This window comes from Martes martes (genome assembly GCF_963455335.1).
Source record: "Martes martes genome assembly, chromosome: X".
Classification (NCBI taxonomy): domain Eukaryota; kingdom Metazoa; phylum Chordata; class Mammalia; order Carnivora; family Mustelidae; genus Martes; species Martes martes.
The window spans coordinates 97,439,408-97,446,834 of NC_137897.1; the positions used below are offsets into that span (position 1 = coordinate 97,439,408).

Genomic DNA, 7,427 nt, shown 5'->3' on the forward strand with positions numbered 1-7,427 from the left:
AGAGGAGGAGAAATAAGAAATAGGAAATTGAGGCAATCAGAGATCAAATGAAGTTATTTATTCATCATGCATTTAGTACAGTGCTAGGTAATGAGATTGAAAATCTAAACAAGTTATATTCTTCACCCTCAATGAACCCTCATTTTGAAAGGAGGATAGATTTATAGGTAATTTAAAAGATTTAGGAAATGTGCAAAAAGGAGAATGATAAGAATAGCAAGATTTTAATGATGCCCTCAAAAAGCTGCGTGGCGGGGCAGTTGGAGCAGGGGTTTGGATCCTGGCTACCAGATGAGGAACTTGGGGCCTTGAGAGGTGAAGTGAGTTATTCAAGGCATAGAGCTAAATTAAGTAGCAGAGCTGGCATTAGAACTCAGGTTTCATATCTCTCAAATTTTTGATCAGGATTGTTAAAATGAGTCTTTTGAAGCAACCCCCTAGTAACTTCTTAAAGGAAATCATTGGACAATCAGTTGTGGCAAAATTGAATTCTAGAGTGGATTATTGAGGGGTTCTGGCTTGCCTGAATGGCTACATGAATATAGCCTTGGATCAGACAGAAGAATATGTAAATGGACAACTGAAGAGTAAGTATGGGGTTGCATTTATCCCTGGTAACAATGTATCTGTAGATAAGTACACAGAAGAGAAGGATGTGGAGACTCCAAGAGGACAACACTTGCCATACTTAGATTTATATTTTATGAGGTTTTTTTGGTTCTTTTTTTGACTTAAATTGTCCTATTTCATAATGGTTGGTAATTTTTCACTGACAGGCAAGTGAGAGAAGTGTACAAAACTGAATATAATTGTGAACAGTTCCTCCATATTTAAGTTTTAGGTACTTTCTTTTCCTTCTGTGTTGGTGTGCAGAATGTAAAGGAATAAAAAAAAAGAAAATTAAAAGAAAATTTGTATGGAGTATGTTAGAGTTAAAGGCAGAAGAAAAACCTAGGCATAACCAGTAAAAGGATTTCCAGAAAAAAAAATTACTTAGATGGCAGGGATTTCTTAACTAGGTAAGATTTGAAAGCCATCATAGGTCTTATCACTATGCAATTGTATAGTGGCAGCCTCTTGATAATAGTAGAATATGTAATTTATTTCAAGGCAAGTTATGTATTTGCAAAGTTGAATAACACCTTGGGTGCCCCATTATGATGTTAACTTAAGCCCAGGGTAATAAAAGATGATATGGTATTGTAAATATGCCACTTTATAAAGAAAAATTACTGGATCATCTAAATGGCTCATTGCATGTTTTAGTCTTAGATGTGTATACATCATTTGAATTAAAATTTAACCTCCTAGACTCATTAGAAAGTCTATTGTTATTTTGCTTTTTTTTTAAATGAGCCATTTAAACCATATAAACTATCAAACTCTGGATGACATGCTAGGTAAAAGTTGAGTTATAGTCTTAATTATAACTATAGATTATAGCCAAGGAAGTCTTGTTGCCATATTCCTCCACTCCATCTGCTTATTCCATTTACAGTGGAAAAGATTTGAAGTAAAATCATAGTTTAAATTAAGTTTGAAGTCTTTTTCTCTTCTCATCCTTGATTCCCCCAACCTCTTTTCACACCATTCCATTAAGATATCATCTCATCTGCTTTAGTTCAGTCCAGAGGGACATCTACCTCTCATCTATATCTGACCAAAACTCAATATAACTTCTACCTAAAAGTTTATATTATATGACTCTACTCTTACTTTAACAGTAGATTTTAAAGCAGGATATAAGTTGAAGTCAACAGTGAAGGTTAATATTCCAGGGAGTCTCAAAAGCTTTATATTATAGACTAAAAATAACCACGTATTGTTGTACAGGTCATATTTGGGGCAGGGCATTGGCAGAGGGAATATCTTTTAGACAATAAGTCTGCAAACTTTTGAAAAAGTAAGCAATTTCAATGGGTTCATAGTTTTCACTTTTATTGAAAATAATATACAAAATATAATTCTTCAAATAATTCTATACCATGACTCCTCTATCACGAAAAGATGCATCTTTAATAATATACTTGGAATTTGAAATTTGAGATGTTATCTTTATACTTTTAATGAATAGCATGGTAAATTTCCTAATTTAATACAAGTCTAATAAAATATACTGCTCTGCAACAAACTGAGAGTTCAAAAATTTGCTTATATTGAAAACATCAATTTCAGGATATTAATAATGAATTGACACTCTTTTGGAAACAGAGGGACATTCAAATAATTCAGGTAAGGACATTTCCAATCTCAGCAACCACAATGATTTCCTTTACACTGGATAGGCAGTTTGTGATCTGGTACTACACTGGTTTTTGCAGTCAATTTAAAATGCATGGATATCTAAAATTTAGAAAAATTCAGGAAGCATTGACATGAAAGATTGGATAAACTGAGTGTGTATCTTTACTTTTCATTTTATATAATCCAAAAGTATTGGGGAAGGACTCAGTTATAGCCTCTCTCAACTGCAGTCTGAGACCAATCCTGCCTACCCTAAGATCCACCCAGAGACCTATTGAAAGCTATCCCAGAGATTAAGAGGAAACCACACCCACACATGCACTTGGCAAAAGGCCCATTATCTGCAGACCCTTGTCCCAATGCCAGCCCTATGGAACCATGTCCTAAAGTGAGTCTCATCCACCCAGGGATCAAACAGAATCCACACCTGACAACCTCTAGTAACAGACCTGCCAACCACAGACCCCACTGCAGACCCAGCAGCAGCCATTTGACCCAGCTCCAACCCCACTAGACTATGATTCCAAAGATAATCCCATCAGCCTGGGGACCTGACAAGGGAAGGTCTTCACTTGCCAAAACAGTCTGTAAAGCCTGGAAGAAGTGTTTGCATCCTAATATGCACAGACACCAATGCAAGGTAACACGGAGCACAAAGAATCAGATAAACATGATACCACCAAAGGAAATTAATACAACCGCAATAACCAACCCCAAAGAAACAGATATCTATGAATAATCTAACAAAGAATTCAAAATAATTTTCTTAAATAAGCTCAATGAAATGAGAGAAAACACAGGTAGACAATGAAATAGAATCGGGAAAATAATGCATGAACAATATGAGAAGTTTAATAAAGAAATAGAAGCCATATAAAACCAAAACAGAAATCCTAAAGCTGAAGAATATAATGAAAGAACTGAAAAAATTCAACAGAGAGCTTCAAAAGCATACTCAATCATGCAGAGGAAAAAATCAGAAAACTCGAGGATAGGTCATTTAAAATCAGCCAGTTACAGGAACAAAAGCAAAAGGAAAAAAGAGTGAAGAAAGCATACAAACCTATGGTACCCTGTCAAGAAAATGTATATAGGTACAGCAGAAGAGAGAGAGGGAAAGCGACAGGAAGTTTATTTAAAGAAATAATGGCTGAAAACCTCCCAAATCTTAGGAGGGATATGGAACTGCAGATACAGGAAGCTCAAAGTGCCCCATGCAAGATCAACCCAAAGATTACCCTGAGACACATTATAATCAAATTACCAAATGTCAAAGACAGAGAATTTTGAAAGAAGCAAAATGTACTCATCACATACAAGGGAACCCCTATAAGGCTATCAGCAGTTTTCTCAGCAGGAACTTTGCAGGCCAGGAGAGAGTGGGATGATATATTAAAAATGCTCAAAGAAAAAAATTCTGCCAATCAATAATATTCTATTTGGAAAAGCTGTCCTTCAGAAATGGAGAGGTAAAGACATTCTCAAACAAAAGCTAAGGTTTTTTACCACTAGAGCTGGTTTACAAATATGCTAAAAGGAATTCTTTAAGTTGAAATGAAAGGTCACTAAATAACAACATGAAAGCACATGAAATTATAAAACTCACTGATAAAGATAAATATATGGTTGGGGTGCCTGGGTGGCTCAGTTGGCTAAGCATCTGCCTTTGGTTCAGGTCAGGTTCCCAAGGTCCTGGGATTGAGCCCTACACTGAGCTCCCCATTCAGCAGGGAATCTGCTTCTCCCTCTGCCTGTCCCTCTGTTCATGCTTTCATTCTCTCAAATAAACAAATAATTTTTTTAAAAAATGTAAATATACAAAGTCAGGGTACTCTAGTACTGTAGTGATGGTGCATTAGTCACTTTTATCTATAATAAATCACCATGTTGTACAACCTTAAGAAATCACACTGTAGTCTTCCTTTCACAAACCAAAAAAAAAGAAAGAAAGAAAAGAAAAAATATTGGAGATATTATGTGTGTCTTTTACATACATCCTAAATCTTTAATAGATATCATAATTCATAGTTATTCCAGATTTCATTTTTCTTATATGCCTTATGGTAGCAGAGTTGTGTTATTTTGTGTAAAGTAAGATTTCAGAATGGGGAAAGTATGAGATATATAACACTAGGCCATTATGTGCATATATTGTTTTCTGGAGACATAAAAGTATGTGTGTGTGTGAGAGAGAGAGAGAGAGAAAGAGACAGAGAGATAGAGAGATGGGTCATATTTTAGTATTTTCATAATATCTTATGGTAAGATTATGTTGGTAAAATATGAAAAGCTTTTAAAATTGCTCTCAGAAACTGATGATGTACTATATATAAATTATATATAACATATATAATTTATATATAACATATATAATTATATATAACATATATATAACATATATAATTTATATATAATATATAACATATAATATATAATTTATATTAATATGTATAATATAATATATATAATTTATATATAATTTAACATAATAAAAACATAAAAAATAAAATTGTTCTCTGATCCTTTTTATTTTAACTTCACTTGACCCATTTTTAGTCAAGTGTGGGTTAATGTCAGCATAAGTACTTTAAGGTAAAATATTTATTGATGTCAAAACATGTTGGCATGAAAACGGAATCATCTATTTTATATATTTATATTCATATATATGAGAGAACAGGTATTATATGTACACATCCATGTATCTATAGGTTACCGTGTGAATGTTTTGTCCCTCCAAAGGGATGAGTTGAGAGGAAAATATTCTATTTGAGTAGGCATTTGCCTCATTGCTCTAAGAAAAAGTGCCTGTGCACTTTACTGGCACATACTGGCCCAAGAAAAGCACTGAAAAGGGGAAGAAAGTCAAAGGAAAGAAGGTTTGGATATTTAAAGTTCTTCTTGATTTGAAAAATGATATTTCCACAAGCCAGATGTAAAAACAGAGACTCTAAGACAGAAAATTACTCAAGAAATATTGATTTTAAAAAATATTTTGAGGGTCACCTGGGTGGCTCAGTGGGTTAAAGCCTCTTCCTTCGGCTCAGGTCATGATCCCAGGGTCCTGGGATCCAGCCCTGCATCCGGTTCTCTGCTCAGCAGGGAGCATGCTTCCTCCTCTCTCTCTCTGCCTACCTCTCTGCCTACTTGTGATCTCTGTCTGCCAAATAAATAAATAAAAATCTTAAAAAAAAAAACATTTTGAACAGCAGAGACATCTAAAGAAAACTGTGGCTGCACTGAGAAATCTCTTATGAGTTCATATTTTTCATCAGAAATGTGGAAATATAGAAGCAAATACAATCAAGGACAAATACAAAATATTTTGTAGGAATATGGTTAGAAAGGTTAAGTACAAAATATGCTGAGACCCACAAAAAATGCTGAGGACAGACAAAGGGCTTTGATAACTGCATTAAATGTTAGAATAAAAACTAGGGTAAGAGAAGCCCTTTGCTAGAGATACAATATTAACAGATGACTGAAAGTAGAGAAAATAATTCAACTCTATTTTGTACCTAAACTTTATTAGAAAAATAAATACCTTCCTATTGCAACCCATTGCACAAAATGTGGTTGGGGTGAACTGAGAGCCAATAAATGGGAAAGAATAGTGGGAAAGTATTAATTTTCTTTCAATGTTTTAAACTTGCAGGCCAGATGTGTTATATATAAGGGGAATGGAACAAATTCCAGATGTAGTCATGGAACCTCTGTTGCTAATCTTTGAGAAATCAGAAGAATAGGGGAATTATCAGAAGAATGAAAATGTACAAAATGTTTCTCTGATCAAAAAATGCTGTTCTGATTTACTTTTTTCCAGAGAATTGAGAAATATAAATTCTCTCAATTACAGACCAAAAACATGTTGGTATTGATCACCTTCCAACAGTGATATTAATAAACAGGTAAGTTTGTGAGCATTTAGCAAAAAATTAGTAAAAACAAAGGGTACCCTTGATTCAATAGAAATAAATATTGTTCAGCTAATTTAATAACTTTTATTAAAAAGGTTACCAGACTGGTAAGAGTTATGGTTAAGGGAAAATTAAAGGGATGACATATCTAGATTTCAGCAAGACATAAACAGAATTTCTTATTTTATCTTTCATATGTCTTTTCTTTGCAAGGCCATTGCACATTTGAAATTTTATTTTAATCAAATGCTCCCTTATCTCCACATCATTGGATTTTGAACTCAAAGATGGGGCCTATTTATTAGTTCATTTGATAGAAAATAAAAAAAGAACCAAATGGAAATTTCATAAATGAAAAAAAACAAAAACTGAAATAAAAACTGAATTAATAGGCTCAGCAGCAGAATGGAGGAGGCAGAGGAAAGAATTTTGTTCACACATTTGTGTACAAGTTTTTATTTTGGTATTTGTTTTCAAATGATAGAACTGTTGTCAATGGAAGAATGGACCTTCTGAATCATATGGTAGTTCTATATTTAATTTGCTGAGGAACTTCCAAACTGTTTTCGAAAGTGTCTGATCCATTTTAAATTCCCATTAGCAATATTTGAGGGTCCCCATTTATTCTGCATCCTTGCTAATACCTGTCATTTTCTTTTAAAAAAAAAATTATCCCAGTAATCATGAAGTGGTATCTCATTACAGTTTGGATTTGAATTTTGCTAATGACTAATAATATTGAGAACATTTTCTTGTGCTTGTTGGTTATCTGAATATCTTTGGAGACATGTCTATTCAGATTTTTTGCCTATTTTAAAGTTCAGTTGTTTGTCTTTTTGTTGTTGTGTTGTAAGACTTCTTTATATATTCAGAATACTACTAGATCCTTATACAACACATGATTTGAAAATATTTGAAAATATTTTTTCTCATTCTGCATCCTTGCTAATACCTGTCATTTTCTTTTTAAAAAAAAAAAGTTATCCCAGTAATCATGAAGTGGTATCTCATTACAGTTTGGATTTGAATTTTGCTAATGACTAATAATATTGAGAACATTTTCTTGTGCTTGTTGGTTATCTGAATATCTTTGGAGACATGTCTATTCAGATTTTTTGCCTATTTTAAAGTTCAGTTGTTTGTCTTTTTGTTGTTGTGTTGTAAGACTTCTTTATATATTCAGAATACTACTAGATCCTTATACAACACATGATTTGAAAATATTTTTTCTCATTCTGTTGATTGTGTTTTCACTCTCTTGATAAT

General features: G+C 33.3%; 1 pseudogene across 1 annotated transcript; it reads left to right on the forward strand.

The window, feature by feature from the left end:
• Window positions 1-415: 415 nt before the first annotated feature.
• LOC308337471 (U6 snRNA-associated Sm-like protein LSm6) lies at window positions 416-692 on the forward strand (annotated as a pseudogene). The gene has a single exon. The product of its transcript is annotated as a U6 snRNA-associated Sm-like protein LSm6 (transcript).
• Window positions 693-7,427: the final 6,735 nt, after the last annotated feature.